Genomic DNA, 17,422 nt, shown 5'->3' on the forward strand with positions numbered 1-17,422 from the left:
GTTGTGTCCTCAGAGCACAGGCTCCGGTGTGTGCTTCCAGCCGGGGTCACTGGACGAGCACCGGGACCCGAGCACAACCTACAGAAAAGGCTCTCAGAGACTCAAAACCACAAACGGCCCGGGCCGCGCTCCATCAAGAGAGCTCTGTTCGGCCTCCTCCGGGGGAGGCCCCACCTGCCGGAGCCGGGGAGCGCGGCCGCCCCGCCGCCCGGCCGGAGCAGCACTGACGAGAGCGGCCCCAGCCTTCCTTATATATCGGGTTATTTTTATCCCCAACGCGGCCTATTACAGCGCTTCCTCTCTCACACGTTCAGGAAACCCACTTGGCTCTGTTTCCTGCAAACACGCGGCGGCCCTGGCTCGGGAAAAAGAGAAAAGAAGAAAAAAAAATCACAACTCGCTCTGAAAAAAAAAAAAAAAAAGAAAAACAGGCCCGAGGCTGCCAGGCTCCATGGAACAAATAATAATAATAGGGAAAAAGTTCTTGGCGCGTTCTCGAGCGCGAGGGGGCTCTGCGCAGACTCTGGCCGCGCGCCAGGCCCACGTGTGAAGTGACTCTTTCGAAGGAACAAGAGCGCAGCTCGCCCCAGAACACGCCAGATGACGCGGGCCTGTCACATTCAAGGGAGGGGGCAGGGTCTGGACGCCTCATGAAATGGGAAACAGGTTCACACACCATCGGCCTTGATGGCCTTTATCAAAACATGTGTATTTCTTGAAAGGTTGGTGGGGCTGTAACTGTCCCGGCCCGCCGGCACTTCATATAACTCAGCCTGCAACAAATTATCCACATAGGCCCTCATTTCAAGTTCTTTTCAAGAATTACCATACCAACTAATACCTCCCCCTAGGATAAGGGGGATGACAAACCTTCAGGATGGGGAACAACATGCAGACGCGGTAATACAAGGTCCAATCCTGTATTTCTCCCCCTCAGTCGGGGATATGACTGACCCAAAATTGCGCCACCTGCTTAGAGCAGGCAGGGGCCAGACGCAAAACTGGGCTGGGCTTTGAGAAACTGATGCACTCTGAGGTTGCAGTTTTCCCCCCACTGGAAGCAAATGTACGCGTACAAAGATTTGTTAAAGAGAGACAAGGTCTGAATGTATTGTGTCAGGGAAACACAAATCCCAACTCGTGGTCCACTGGAATTACCAAGTGATGAGGGACCAAAATATACGGTGTTCTGCGAGATGGAATTGGCAAGTTATGATGGGATATATTCACAAGAACGTGTGATAACTACCGCAAGAGTAGCGTAACGCAACTTTCAACATTGCAGCCTATCGCGGGAAAACAACTCTGTGACAACGTGGAATTCACAACACGGCGGTAGCATGCAATTGTTTGCCGACACCACGGCCAATGCCCGCGACACAACCACCTCGACTGAGATAAAAAGACAAACCCAGGTGTTAAATACCTGTGGCTAGCGCGGCTTATCGCCTGTTTTTGGTTCGCTTTGCGGATCTGTTAGTTTGTTGTGAAAGTGGTGTTGTTGTTTTTTCGTGTGTTTCTGCACGGGAACGCCTACTCTGCATCTCATTAGGGTTAGTTGGTGGTGTCCACCGTGGAGGTAACTTTTGGGGCAGTTATCGCGGGAATACTGGTGATGTCCGCAGTTTGCACCAGCTTGTGAAAGGGGAATTAAATCTATCTCTGCTTTTGATGGGGTAAGGTGGGGATAAATCAGAGTTATGTCCTTGTGAATATACCCCTTAGTGTTTTAATTGTTTATGTAGGCAACTTATGTGCTAAGTCCTGTGGATTGATATCTAGGTAGATACACTTTATTATATGATTACTTTAAACCATTACAAAAATATCAAAAACGACAAGCTCAAAATTCATGTGCTGAGGGAAAGACAATGTTAAAAAAGTTTGTATACAATTCTGTAGCAGTTCCTGAAGCAATTGGGTTAAAAAAAGAAAAAGCTTCTGGGTTATAAGTGCAGTGCATGTTGAACACTGGACTACTCACTGAGAATGGTCGGGGCAGTGTACAGCTGATGGGGTCTGATTTCCGGCAACCTGTCCTTTAGCAATGTCCGCTCTACATGTATGAATTTACCAAATTTGGCCATGTCTATCACTTTTTCCCTAGGAGAATAGAAGGTTTTGAGCGTCTGTGGCAGATGGTAGGCCATGGTGTAAGAAGATTGCCCTCAGAAGCATACAACGGGTGGTATATCATGCCAGGCAGAAGCATAGCAGGTGAGCGAGCGACTCCTTCCTTTCTGTAGTCACTCAGTCTACATCGTACAATGTTTTTGAGCGATTTCCAGCCGGCATTGAGTTCTCTTATTGGAAGGGGCACCAACCGTGCCCATAATATGAACTTTAAGCCACATATGCTCAGTGCATTGATACCTCGGTGCTAATGGTAGTTCAATACTTCTAGGGAATCATGTAAAACAGATTCTAGCACTTTAGAAAAAATGGGTTGCACTTTAAGCAATTATTATAATATCAAGAGACAGAATTTATAATTGCTGGATTTTGGTGAGGAGATACCAGCTGGAATCGGAGATTCTAGCACATGAATATTTCCAGGACACAAGTCCTATAAAAAGAAGTGGGGGGACTGACAATATGCAAATGACCTTATGACTTCACGCGCTGAACGCGTCCCGGTGTCTGAAAATGACACCGGGACACGTTCAGCTTATTTCTGTGGGGCCCAGCTTCTTGGCAGGGGGGACGGCGTCCACCCTGTGAAAAAAGTTGGGGGACACCGTGTAACTGCGTGTACCCCCGACTTGAGCCCTGAATATTTCCCAACTTGAATTGAGCAAGCTCGTAATGAAGGCCCAAGTGGCGGTGCATTGTAGATTTACAACCCTTCTTCAGGTGCATTGATGAATCAAATGATAAACAGACACACGTGCTCAAGCCAGGAATCCTCTTTGCACAGGGAGTATGTTTTAACTATATTATTTAATACGAGTCATTCAGTCACTTTACTCCATTTTACTCTGTTCAAGGTGAGTCTTTCTTTCTTAGAAGGTCTCCATCGCTTGACGGTGCCTACTTTGGTGTTTCAGTGGAGATTGTGCCCTTGGGAAGAGGCTTGGCTAGGACCAGCTAGGCAGGCCAGCGAGCTTTGCCAAGTAAGGTTGAAATGGCAGTTTGTGAATCCCCGCGCTCTGGGCTGTGGGCAGGACCAGGAGGTGTAAAACTCAAGAAAGCGAAACCCGTGCCTGATGCTCGAAAAGAACAAACGACTTCTGTTTTATGTTTCCCTTTCAGGAAAAATATATGCAGAGTGAATTTATAATTTCGGATGGCCCGAGTCTTCCTACTCCAGTGCAAAGGTCAAACCCCAGTTTATTACCACATTAGAGCAGACTTTACATGAGACAAGCACTGGTTGCAACTTGACAGACAGAATATCACAGTTAATGTGCACACGAGGACAACTCTCCTAAAGGCCAGGAGGCGTCTTCGACGTCATGTGACCTTGCTTCAAAAACTGTAACTTATTGAATCCTGGTTTTGATTAAATGTAGTCTTTTAATCCCACTAAAAATGAAAATATGATAACAGCAGAGGATGAGATTGCCCCGTGTGGTAGTGGCGCTTACTAATTCCGGTAAGTGGTTATATGTGATAGGCCAATCTGTTGGTGCTCAAGGGAAGAAGGGTTATCCACCCTTCAGCATAAGTGACCCAAGAGGATCACACTATTAATATACCACAAGCCCGAGCACACATATAATATCATTTACATTAATGTAGAGTAATGTCAGCCACAACAATAGTATATAACATTATGTCTTTAATGTTCTTTCTTCTGTTGGTCCAGCCAACACGTGTTTCGTCGCCCGGGAGTGACCCACGACTTCCTCAGGGCTGATTGACCTTGTGTTTGGGCGGTAAGCCTTTGAAACAGTTATATTTCCGTCCCGTCCGAGAGGGCAAGGATAATAGTATTGGCTCCGTTACTTCTCATTTTCGGGCTTTCATTGATTGCTAAACCCGCATAAGTGTTCGTAAGGGGTGCCGGTGAGTAGACGCGGAAACACATCGTGGTATGAAAGTGCTACTGGGGTGGCGGAGTGAGCTAAAGAACGGTGATGGATTAAACCCAGATCAGTTGACTGGGGGTGAGTGTTTGTATTGTCAACGCTCCGTCCATCACCACCTTTGGTTTTTCTTTGTTCGCCCTAAGTTGGCAGGGTATGCTCAGGCGTGAGTCCCTTGCTCACTTTGCCACTGGAGACAAGCAAGCCGGGCTGAAGACGGCTGTAATGCCAGAAACCAGTCCTGGGAAGCTTGATTCCGGTCCAGGGAAGACATGGCTTGGCAGTTCGGGCTGGACTGTTCCCATGGGGCACAGGGTCAGACTGATTTGCATATGGCCATGTCTGAACTGGGGTGGCGGAGTGGGCTAAAGAACGGTGATGGATCAAACCCAGATCAGTTGACTGGGGGTGAGTGTTTGTATTGTCAACGCTCCGTCCATCATCACCTTTGGTTTTTCTATGAAAGTGCTATTCCCTGATCCAGGACACGGGATAGAATCCTTCCTACTTGCATTAAGCATTCAACCACTCATGTGGATTTAGTACGGAGACCCACTGCCACAGGCCCTTCTACCCCAAGAGTCCTGCAGGAGTCAGCCCCAGCCCATGCACTTGGATCACGGGCAACTCCAGCCACAGCCCCTTAGGCTCCCAGGAGCCCTCTGCACCCCCCCCCCCCCCCCCCCCCCGTCCAGGGCACCTTCATATTACTGCCACAGCGTAAGGCCCGGGCTGCTGCTGCCTGTATTACTTTCAGACCGTGACACACCCAGCCATTGTGCGGCAGTCACGTACTGCAAGCAGGAATGCCTCCTGCCAGTGACTTCATGTGTGATCCTGAACAAAGGTCAGCACGGCCAGATGCCTAGTGACGCTTCCTTCGTCTCTGCTGATGGTGATGCAGGAGTGAATTACAGAACGGGCGTGTGACTGAAAGTCCCAAATGTAGCTCGGTCCCCATCCTTCGCGTGTGCTCTCTTTCGCCGTTCTTATTGTGCATCTGTAGTGCCTGTTTACCCGCAGCATTTGGTCCCAGGGATGCTGGGCTTTCTAGTCTCCCCTAATACCCCATGACGGTCCTGCTTGCGACTTCGCCAGGTTATCCAGTATTGGGGTACCTTTCATAGATTCACATGCCTGAATCGGCGACGGGGAATGATTCAGGCATGTGAATCTATGAAAGATATCAATACTGGATAACTGAAGTTACAGGTAAGTAACTTGTTTTCTTAATGCACCTGCAGCAGACATGGACAGGGATTCTAACAGGACAGTCCTGCTGGCTGAATCACTTCTAAGCGCTACTCCCCTACCAAGATGAAGAGAGGTGCGTTAGAAGGGTGTGTTTGGTGTGAAACTTCATCTAGTCGGACTTGGCGGGAAGAAGAATACAAACAGCTTTGCATAGTACCGACGAGGCGCTAAAGCTCACTTGCTGGTGGGTAGCATGCTACCCCACAGTGCTTGGTTGGAAGAGTGTTAAAGTGCAGGGTGGTCTGTGGAAGATGTTTGGTGCTGAACCCGAGTGATTTTCTTATCTTATCTTACACTGCTGCTTGAAATGGCACTAAAAGGTGACACAACACAACACTTTATATTAATTTAATGTAGTGTCTGACTCAGCTAGACGCTGCACAACAGCCCACCAAAGGCCCTGGATAAAGGCAGTTGTGGCAGAGGCTTTATATGCCCCCCCAGGGACAGGCAACACCCCTCCCCCCAACCCGAAGCCTGGACACAGCCAGCTTTGGTAAGTATCCTCGAGACACCCTCAAGGAGTGACAAGGAGTGACCAGAGGCAGAGGAGAAACACATCCTTAGCAAACGCTCTTTGACTCACGGAAGAAAGGCTCACCTGGGGGGCCAATCCTCGAGCATGTCCTAGACAGCAGAAGCTTGAATCAAATACAGGATTGGACCTGTCCAGGAGCGACAGTGGAGCAGCCCATGGCACGCAAACATTTCATTCAGTCGTTGTTATTACCCTACAGGGTGCAGCCAGGAGCGGCAGTGGAGCAGCTCACGATATGTACGTATTACGCTCAGTTGCCATTAATACCCCACAGGGTCCAGCCAGGAGCGACAGAGGAGCAGCTCACGATATGTACGTATTACGCTCAGTTGCCATTAATACCCCACAGGGTCCAGCCAGGAGCGACAGAGGAGCAGCTCACGGTATGTACGTATTACTCTCAGTTGCCATTAATACCCCACAGGGTCCAGCCAGGAGCGACAGAAGAGCAGCTCACGGTATGTACGTATTACTCTCAGTTGCCATTAATACCCCACAGGGTCCAGCCAGGAGCGACAGAAGAGCAGCTCACGGTATGTACGTATTACTCTCAGTTGCCATTAATACCCCACAGGGTCCAGCCAAGAGAAACAGAGGAGCAGCTCACGGTATGTACGTATTACTCTCAGTTGCCATTAATACCCCACAGGATCCAGCCAGGAGCGACAGAGGAGCAGCTCACGGTATGTGCGTATTACTCTCAGTTGCCTTTATTACCCCATAGGGTCTACCCAGGAGCAACAGAGGAGCAGCTCACGGTATGTACGTATTACTCTCAGTTGCCATTAATACCCCACAGGGTCCAGCCAGGAGCGACAGAAGAGCAGCTCACGGTATGTACGTATTACTCTCAGTTGCCATTAATACCCTACAGGGTCCAGCCAAGAGAAACAGAGGAGCAGCTCACGATATGTACGTATTACTCTCAGTTGCCATTAATACCCCACAGGGTCCAGCCAGGAGCGACAGAGGAGCAGCTCACGGTATGTGCGTATTACTCTCAGTTGCCTTTATTACCCCATAGAGTCTACCCAGGAGCAACAGAGGAGCAGCTCACGATATGTACGAATTACTCTCAGTTGCCATTAATACCCCACAGGGTCCAGCCAGGAGCGACAGAAGAGCAGCTCACGGTATGTACGTATTACTCTCAGTTGCCATTAATACCCTACAGGGTCCAGCCAAGAGAAACAGAGGAGCAGCTCACGATATGTACGTATTACTCTCAGTTGCCATTAATACCCCACAGGGTCCAGCCAGGAGCGACAGAGGAGCAGCTCACGGTATGTACGTATTACTCTCAGTTGCCATTAATACCCCACAGGGTCCAGCCAGGAGCGACAGAAGAGCAGCTCACGATATGTACGTATTACTCTCAGTTGCCGTTAATACCCCACAGGGTCCAGCCAGGAGCGACAGAAGAGCAGCTCACGGTATGTACGTATTACTCTCAGTTGCCATTAATACCCCACAGGGTCCAGCCAAGAGAAACAGAGGAGCAGCTCACGGTATGTACGTATTACTCTCAGTTGCCATTAATACCCCACAGGGTCCAGCCAGGAGCGACAGAGGAGCAGCTCACGGTATGTGCGTATTACTCTCAGTTGCCTTTATTACCCCATAGGGTCTACCCAGGAGCAACAGAGGAGCAGCTCACGATATGTACGTATTACTCTCAGTTGCCATTAATACCCCACAGGGTCCAGCCAGGAGCGACAGAAGAGCAGCTCACGATATGTACGTATTACTCTCAGTTGCCATTAATACCCTACAGGGTCCAGCCAGGAGCGACAGAAGAGCAGCTCACGATATGTACGTATTACTCTCAGTTGCCATTAATACCCTACAGGGTCCAGCCAAGAGAAACAGAGGAGCAGCTCACGGTATGTACGTATTACTCTCAGTTGCCATTAATACCCCACAGGGTCCAGCCAGGAGCGACAGAGGAGCAGCTCACGGTATGTACGTATTACTCTCAGTTGCCTTTATTACCCCATAGGGTCTACCCAGGAGCAACAGAGGAGCAGCTCACAATATGTACGTATTTCGATCAGTTGCCATTAATACCCAACAGGGTCCAGCCATGAGCGACAGAGGATCAGCTCACTGGATGTACATATTACACTCAGTTGCCTTTATTTCCCTACAGGGTCCAGCCAGGAGCAGTTCAAGGTATGTACGTATTACGCTTGATTGCCACTAATACCCAGAAAATCAAAGGAGGGGGAAAAGGAAGGCGTGATCCATTCAGCTTCCTTATTTTTTAGATCAAATAATCAAGAGGGAAGGATCACTTGTCCTGTATAACCAAGGTATGCAGATTTCGTTCCAGCTAGTCCCAAGTAAAAAAACTTCATGCACGTGTAGAGTGTGGTAACTTTAAGCGGTATATCTTGATTCTCCGCTATTCTTGACACGTGTATGCATAATCATCATAATCATAGGGTTTAGTGGTTATGCATCCTCCACCCAGAGGTTTTACTCTTGGTTAAAAAACAGTAGTGACCAGTGACGTGAAGGAGTGAAATTTCTAAGTTAAAATCTCGTACAGCCAGAGAAGTAAATTTTAATAGTTCTGGATTTGAGATGTTAAAATAAAGTTTTGTGATAGAGAGTGATAAGGGCGCTCACACACTTCTTATTAGTGAATATTGAAGGTAGACATGTTTCAGCCCTCTGTTGCCGGTTAGGTCAGGTGGGCTTTCATCAGGACCGTTGTGCAAGGTGTGTAGACACCTCGGGCGTCTCTGTGAGTGTTGGACAGATAGGCTTTGTATTGGTTGCCTATATCCTGAAGATTGAGGAGACGATATGTTAATCCTTCTCCTGATAGGTCACTAGGTACCTGCCTGGTGTGGTATTGTGCCACATCGCGGTCCCAGCGAGTCAAAAGAGGCCTACTGCGGTCTCCTTCCCACCACTTGTGCTGTCTCTGCCATTCTATCCCGGACCCAGAGTGACAGAGTCAATTCTCAGGATATAGGCAACCAATACAACGCCTATCTGTCCAACACTCACAGAGACGTCCGAGGTCTCTACACACCTTGCACAACGGTCCTGATGAAAGCCCACCTGACCTAACCGGCAACAGAGGGCTGAAACATGTCGACTTTCAATATTCACTAATAAGAAGTGTGTGAGAGCCCTTATCACTCTCTATCACACAACTTTATTTAAACATCTCGAATCCAGAACCATTAAAATTTACTTCTCTGGATGTACGAGATTTTAACTTAGAAATTTCACTCCTTCACGTCACTGGTCACTACTGTTTTTTAACCAAGAGTAAAACCTCCGGGTGGAGGATGCATAACCACTAAACCCTATGACTATGCATACACGTGTCAAGAATAGCGGAGAATCAAGATATACCGCTTAAAGTTACCACACTCTACACGTGCATGAGGGTTTTTTACTTGGGACTAGCTGGAACGAAACCTGCATGCCTTGGTTATACAGGACAAGTGATCCTTCCCTCTTGATTATTTGATGCCATTAATACCCCACAGGGTCCAGAGGAGCAGCTTACGGTATGTACGTATTACGCTTATTTGCCATTAATACCCTACACGGTCTAGCCATGAACAACAGAGGAGCAGCTCACGGTGTGTACGTTTTATGCTTAGTTGACATTAATACCGCACAGGATCAAGCCAGCAGCGACAGAGAATGAGCTCACTTGATGTACATAATAAGGGTGGGCGTAGTTGGCGGAGTACTACTACGCGGAATTCCATGAAGTGAATTCCGCAACTTTGCTCTATTGGACTCCCAAATAATTAAATAGAAACCTCAGATTCTTTTGGTAAAATAACAAGTATCTCTGTCTTTACATGCTGAAATGCATAAAGTCATTTCACAAAAGTGAAAATAAAAATTTAGCAAGCAGTGAGAGAGATGATGATTTTTGGATCCTCCCTAACCTAGGGATAGAACCAAGCAGATGCCTTGAAAACAAAGAGCACATCTTGCTGAACGATTCGGTGATGGGCCCATCCTCTAAGGACCACCCCAAGCACAATTATGGGCAAAAATACAATCCCAACCAAAGGCCCTGCAAAGCATTATAGGACAAGATTAGCAGTGGGCAGTGAATATTATATTATACAATATCAAAATAATTCTACAAAGAGATGCAATTCAACTAGTCGTTACTAGGTGTCCCTCACGAGTCAAATGCAAAAGCATTGGGCCCGATTCACAGAATTAACTTAAGACAAAATCCTAAACTTACTACTTTTGGTATTCACAGAATGCACTTACTACTTTTGGTAGTCACAGAATGCACTTACTACTTTTGGTATTCACAGAATGGATTTACGACTACTAACTTTACGTCCGCAATCGGGCTGGAAATTCTGGCGCGGAGGCGGAGCTTCCAGCCCAGAGGCGGAGTTTCTGGCCAGGAGTCAGAGCTTCCGGCTTGGAGGCGGAGCTTGCGGCCCGGAGGTGAGGCCCCGCCTCCGGGACAGAATTTCCAGCGGAGTGCGGACGTAAAGTTAGTAGTAGTAAATCCATTCTGTGAATACCAAAAGTAGTAAGTGCATTCTGTGAATACCAAAAGTAGTAAGTGCATTCTGTGAATACCAAAAGTAGTAAGTTTAGGATTTTGTCCTAAGTTAGTTCTGTGAATCAGGCCCATTGAAATTATTACATGAATCTGCAGTTCCACTAGTCGTTACTAGATGTCCCTCACGAGTCAAATGCAAAAGCATTGAAACCCTTTCATGAAGCTGCAGTTCCACTAGTCGTTACTAGGTGTCCCTCATGAGTCAAATGCAAAAGCCAAAAAGCAGCCTCCTGAAGGCTTAAGGCTGCTCCCATGGCATTCCAACCGGAGTTCCAGTCTTCGACGTATGTCAGGCAGCATCGTGGGCATCCCAGGACACGTTAACCATGCACTACTCCCTGGATAGTCAAGTCCGAAGGGACTGCCTTTTTGGTTGCTCTGTCTTGCAGGACTTCCTGGTCTAAACTTGTCCAAAGTCCCTCCACCGTGGATGATATGTCTTGGATATCTATTCAAAGACAAGGAATCTGCAGCTAGACATCTCTATCAGATGGACAAGTTACTTACCTTTGGTAACGCCGTATCCGGTAGAGACATGGTCTAGTCACAGATACCTTACTGGCCCACCCATCCTCCTCGCACCGCGGTCAGGTTTTTAGGATCAGTGCTGATTGCTTTCAGGGCCCTAGATGGTCAAAAACACACCAATGTCAGTGCACTTCATGGTTCAGCGCTTCTGGCGTGGAAAGTCTTGAAAAGTAACTGACGTTGGCTCACCAAGGTGGTGCCTATATAGGTAATGCGGACATCACATTGTCGCAGATGATGCTGCTGAAGTCCCGCTGAGCCGACTGACGGCACTACTGGTGCGCAGGGGTATTGCTCGAAGGACAATCTCTCTGATCCAATCTGATTTCTGAGGATTTCAAAGGCAAGGACTCTGTGGCTTGATCATGTCTGCACTGAATAAGGCATTACCGAAGGTAAGTAACTTGTCCATTATGCTCAGTGGCCATTAATATCCCACAGGGTCCATCCAGGAGTGACAGAGGAGCAGCTCACAGTATGTATGTATTACCCTCAGTTACTCAGTTGCCATCGTTACCCCACATGGTCCTCCAGGAGCATCAAAGGAGCAGCTCCCAATATGTATGTATTGCACTCAGTTGCCATTGCCATTATTACCCCACAGGGTCCAGCCAGGAGCGACAGAGTAGCAACTCACAGTATGTACGTATTATACTCAGTTGCCATTGCTACCCCACATGGATCACACAGGGGCGACAGAGGAACAGCTCACAGTATGCTCGTATTGTACTCAGTTGGCAATGTTACCCCAAAGGGTGCACCCAGGAGCGAATGAGGTACAGATCAATGTATGCACTGATAACATTCAGCCAGCGTTATTGCACCGTAGGGTCCATCTAGGAGCGACAGAGGAGCAACCCACGGTATGCCCTGATTACATTCAGCCAGCGTTATTGCCCTGTACACAGGAGTGACATAGGAGCAGCCCATAGCAGTTATACAGTCTATTTCCCGTATTCTTTCTGCAGTCTCTTGTTGGGATATTTTCCAAATTTCATTGTAAGCAGCGTAAATGTCAGCATATATGAAACGTTTTTGGCATGGTTTCCTGGGACCTATTAAAAAATCCCTAAGATCCATGTCCTGTGTGAGTAAGGATAAGTGTTGTTTCACCTCTGTGAAGGTGAATGAATGAATGAATGAAATTGTTCTTATATAGCGCATGGCTACCCGAAAGCATCCCAGCGCTTGAAACAACAGGAGACAGGAGAATTGAGTTTGTTTCTAAAAAATTTCCATTATTATTTTTTTTAGTTTAAGGGAAGAGCCATGTCTTTAATTTCATGCGAAAAGTGAGGAGGTTAGGTTCTTGACGAAGGGAGAGAGGCAGGGAGTTCCACAGCTGCATTATAAGACAAAAGGCGACCTCCGGAGCGAGACTTACTGATTCTGGGAACTTTTGCCAGATTAAGATCATTGGACCGCAGATTTCTAGGCATTTTGTAGGGTCTAATGAGATTGGCAAGGATTGGAGGACCTTTGCCCTGGAGATTTTTATGGGCAATACAGAGGGCCTTGAAGTAAATACGTTCCTTTATGGGTAGCCAGTGAAGTGATCTTAATGCAGGCTTGGCTGAGGAACGGTGGTGAATACCAGTCAACAACCTGGCTGCTGAATTCTGGACCACCTGGAGCTTACAGATAACCGAAGTCGGGGCTCCGAGGTAGATCGCATTTCCATAGTCGAGCCTGGATAAAATCAAAGCTTGGACTAAGATTATTTTGGCCTTCTCAGGTAGCTGGGACAAAATTTCCCGTATATATTTTAACAGGCCAAAACAGGTGGCCGCTGTTTTCCTAGCTTGGACTTTACAAGAGAGCTCCTCATCTAGCCAGAGTCCCAAACTCTTAATTTCACTTTTTGGAGTTGGACCCGGACCCATGCAGGGTGGCCATAGTGTGGAAGCATTAAATGAAGCCTGCCTGCCTAAAAGCATAAGATCGGTTTTTTCACCGTTGAGCTTGAGTTGGGACTGACTCATCCAATTAGCGACTTCCTTCAAACAGACACTCAAGCTCGTTGGGGACAGTTCTGCTTGGTTAAGAGAGACCACGAGCTGTGCATCGTCAGCATAGCTGACCAATTCAATCCCATAGGGAGCCACTATCTCAGCCAAGGGAGACATATATACATTAAAAAGCGTGGAGCTGAGGGAGGAGCCCTGAGGAACCCCACACTGCAAAGGTAAGGGTGAGGAGTGGTAATCCCCTTCAAACACCTTAAAGTATCTTTCCTGCAAGAATGATTCCAACCAGGCGAGGGCCTTTCCCGAGACTCCGAGTTTGTTTAGGCGGGTTAAAAGGATGCGGTGATTCACCGTATCAAAGGCGGCACTGAGGTCTAGGAGGATAATAGCTACATTGCCACCTGCGTCCAGAATCCTCCTAGACTCCTCAACCACCTTTACAAGCGGATTTTGATGGAAGTTAAAAGAAATGTGTTGCTGGATCTTGGAGCCCTGCATGTGTGGTACCAACTGAGTTTCTTCTTCCAGTGACCAGGACCATTGCCGTAAATGTTTTTAGGAGTTAAACAGAGAATCTTGAAACGAGTTTGTTTTCTGACAGGAAGCCAGTGGAGGAGTTTCAGGTTAGGGGCCGAGGGGGATCCCGAAGGAAGATTCAACACCAGTCTGGCAGCCGTGTCCTGCAGGACTTGGAGCCTAGTGAGGAGGTCTTCATTTATAGAAGACAACAAAGCATTGCCATAATCTATGCGATTAATGATCAGGCCTTGAACTAATGGTTTCCTGGCTTCCATCGGAAGCCATTTAAAAACATTGCATAATTCCGAAACAGGAACCAACTAGGTGATTGACCTGATCTTTCATAGACAATTTATTGTCAATTTGGATGCCTAAATTCCGTACTGATTGTTTTGGCTCTGGGCAGGGTCTCAGAGTTTGAGGCCACCAGTCATTAGACCAGTGTTTGTGTGCTTTGCCAAAGAGTACTATTTCAGTCTTTCCTCCGTTTAATTGGCGATGGTTCGAGTTCATCCAACTGTCGATGTGGGTCATACAATTTTTAGGTCTCGGCTAGCCGCGCGAAGCGCGTCTCCGCCGAGCCCCTTTTGTCGGCATGTGTGCTTCCCAGGAGACAGTCCTGGCCGCACGCTTCGCCTTGGAGGCAATTTGAAAGTGACACGCGCACGCGAACGAGCGCTGCGGCCAGGCGCTGTCTCCTGGGAAGTGCTTAGTGAAATTACAGATGACGGTAAGTGGATTTATTTACATTGCGTGTGTCCTCTTTTCCCGCCTCCACCCCTGGGGCAATCCCTCGTCTATCCTTGCTCCCCGAACACCAGCCCAGCTCCCTCCCAAGCTCCGGCTGCGGCTTTACCTTTCCAGCGGCGCCGAGCCGGATGCGCGCTGAGATGTGAAGGAACAGATCCCACGGAAATGGAACCGGGAGAGCGAGCGAGCTCTGCCGGGAGGCTCACATCGAGAGGCGCGGGGAGTGGGGCAGCTGCAGTGCGCTTCCACCGACTGCAGGGGGGCGGCACCGAGCGGCTTGCCGAGGAAAGCGGTGGGAGGCAGGGGCCGAGCTTGCGGGAGGAGGTAAGGGGAGGAGGGAGGAGAAACGAGAGCGCGCTCGAGGGCCTGACTGATAAAAGCACGAGGAGGCAGGACTTCTCAGGAAAAACAGAATTGAGCTCTAGTTGACACCCCCGGGGTACCAAAGAGTTGTCGGCGTGTGACCTGCAGCCTACACATTTAAGGCTGCAGGCAGTTTCTCCAGTATTAGGGGTGTCTTTCATAGATTCACATGCTTGAATATCCCCCGTCGTCGAAGTGGGAGTCCCACGGTACATAAAATAGCAGTATATATGCATGTATACATGAAAAATATAACTAATAAAAATATACATACATATAGTGCAGTAAATTGTAAATTCCAAAAGTACCATAGAACACAATAGGCCCATTGAAAAGCCTAAGGGAGAACTCACTTTAGTAGCATATCAGAGTCATTATGTGTTGGATCACATTCCAGCCAATCAGGCTGTAGCCTCCTCTAGAACCTTCTCCTCAGAAGCCCAAGTCCTCAGATTTTCTACCGCACGTCGTGTGAAGGGAGTCTCCCTGAGCTCTGCTCAGTTTTTCTTCAACTTTACCTGTTTTTCTTCAAGAAAATGTCTTCAAACAAGAAATCTTTGTTTAAAGCCTGCCCTTCATGTGGTAAACTGCGCCTTTTCCACGAGGATCCACACAGTAAATGCATTTACTGTCTCTACCCAGACCATGAGGTGAAAAACTGTAAGTACTGTCGTACTTTCCCTCCTAAGACTCTGAGAGATAGAGAGGCCCGTCTCCTTCTGTGGCTACAGAAGTTGAGAACTTCGGAGTCTGTGGTTTCTGATGTGGAGAGCCTGTCATCTTTTGCTTCAAAGTCCTCTCAGAAGCGTGGGTCTGAGACCGAGGCTCCTTCTCCTTTTCTCAAGAAGAGTAGACTGTTGGAGTCCTCTAGGATTGTCTCCCCACAGGATTCGCTTCAGGGCACGTCTACGGGACCTGGTTCTCTGACGTCTGCGCCCAAAGCCTTACCTACCAGTAAGAAATCTGGTTTTGGCTCGTCGACGGGCTCGTCGTCGCGCCCGTCGACGTCTTCAGCGTCGACGAAATCCATTTCTACCACCTCCACGTCGACGACGACATGTTCCATGTCCACCGGCGCTACGTCGACGACGACCACCTCGTCGACGGCGACCTCGAAGGTGAGACCCATCTCTTCAGTGGTGAAGATCTCGTCGACGACCGGCAAGGATAGACCGTCGACGACGAAGCCGTCGACGCATACACCGTCGACGAAAACCAAGCCTCCACTCAGCGCCCCGTCGACGACGAAGCCGTCGACGCATCCTTCGTCGGCGCATCCATCGTCGACGAAGACCAAGCCTCCACCCAGCACCCCGTCGACGGGCCCGTCGACGGTGCCCCCGTCGACGACGTCTCTGTCGGCCAGCATTACTTCGTCGACGGCCTCGTCGACGACTCTCATACCGTCGACGCCTTCGTCGTCGACAGCCAAAGCTCCACTCTCGTCGACGAACAAAGCCCCGCTCCCGTCGACGGGCTCGTCGACGGGCAAGGAATCCTCGTCGACGAAGAAAATCCCGTCCAAGTCGCCTCAGGGCGTTGCTGACGGTGCCGCATTTACGCCAACGGGCTCGTTGGCGTCGCACCAACCTCTACCGAAGACGGCTTCCATCTACACAGTGGTTACTGCTTCTTCTTTGCGGACCATACCACTCATCCAACTGAGTCCTGTGAGGAGTGGTGCTCGTCTTCCAGACAAATTATTCCAGTCTGGTGAGGAAGAATCCGGAAACGATTCGGAAGTGGAAGGATTATTTAAACAGGCAACAAGTCCTTCGGATTTGAACATTAAGTGCCAGGAATATAGTGACGAGGGTGAGGTGGTGGACAATGTCGAAGATGGGACTGACTTGTTTCCTGTTGATACGTCCGAACCGGTGCCTTCAGAGCCTGTTACCCAGATACCTCTGTCCTTGGTGATGAACCTTCAGCACATGCTGGATGATTATAACCGCAGGTTTCCTTCTTCTACTCCTGCTTCTCCAGCACCACTGCCTCCTCCGCAGCCTCAACCGCAACTTCCTCAGGCACCTACACCAGTTTCACCGGCTTCACCGGATGGTACTCGCCCTGACACTGGAGATGAGGATCCGGATCCTCACAACACGGATGACGACGACAATGACGCCGACATGGCTGAGTGGGACGATTATAGGGCTCAAACACCTTCCACTCCGCCCACCTCGCCTCTACATTCGCCCCCAGTGGACATGGCACATTTCCACAATTTGATGATCCGGGCTACAAAACGGTTTCATCTCAAAGTCGAACAACAACAGCATGAAAGTGATTGCTTTCTATATGACTTTAAAGACATCTCACAGAGGCAATCCCACACTATACCAATCGTGGAATATATTTGGAAGGAAGGCCTTAAATTGATGGAACGTCCCAATTCTGTTCCTGCGGTCTTACCCAGATTGGACAGGAAATACAAAGCACCGGCGTCTTCTCCGGCCTGCTTAGTGTCTCAACCGAAGGCAGATTCGGTAATTACTCAGGCTGCGCAAAAAAGATCGCGCAATCCTGCTACGCCACTCACGTCTCCTCCTGATCAGGAAGGCCGCAAATTGGATTCCATAGGAAAGAAATTCACGACCATGGCGGCTACTACAGTGAGGGCGGCAAACACTCTGGCTATACTGGGCCGTTATGACCGCCAGATGTGGTCCGAGATTGCTGCATTGATTCCTCAGCTGCCTGAGGCAATCCGGACAGAAGCACAGGCGATTATTCGTGAGGGAGAGTTGATTTCTTCCGAAATCATTGAGTGTGCACTCGATATTTCCTCCACGGGATTTCGACAATTGGCGGGGGCTGCAGTCTTGAGGCGTCAAGGCTGGCTGCGCTCTACCACTTTCCGTCCTGAAGTACAGGCAAGAGTCCTAGATTTACCTTATGACGG

The 17,422-nt window shown here is 48.7% G+C and overlaps 1 long non-coding RNA gene across 4 annotated transcripts in view; it reads left to right on the forward strand.

The window, feature by feature from the left end:
* The window catches only part of LOC144799789 (uncharacterized), a 625,907-nt gene that overhangs the window by 304,546 nt on the left and 303,939 nt on the right, over nt 1–17,422 (forward strand). For all 4 annotated transcript variants that reach the window (XR_013603870.1, XR_013603871.1, XR_013603872.1 and 1 more), the window contains exon 2: nt 2,108–2,217. This is a non-coding gene — a long non-coding RNA (uncharacterized LOC144799789). The remainder of the gene's footprint in view (nt 1–2,107; nt 2,218–17,422) is intronic.

This window comes from Lissotriton helveticus, chromosome 12 (genome assembly GCF_964261635.1).
Source record: "Lissotriton helveticus chromosome 12, aLisHel1.1, whole genome shotgun sequence".
Classification (NCBI taxonomy): domain Eukaryota; kingdom Metazoa; phylum Chordata; class Amphibia; order Caudata; family Salamandridae; genus Lissotriton; species Lissotriton helveticus.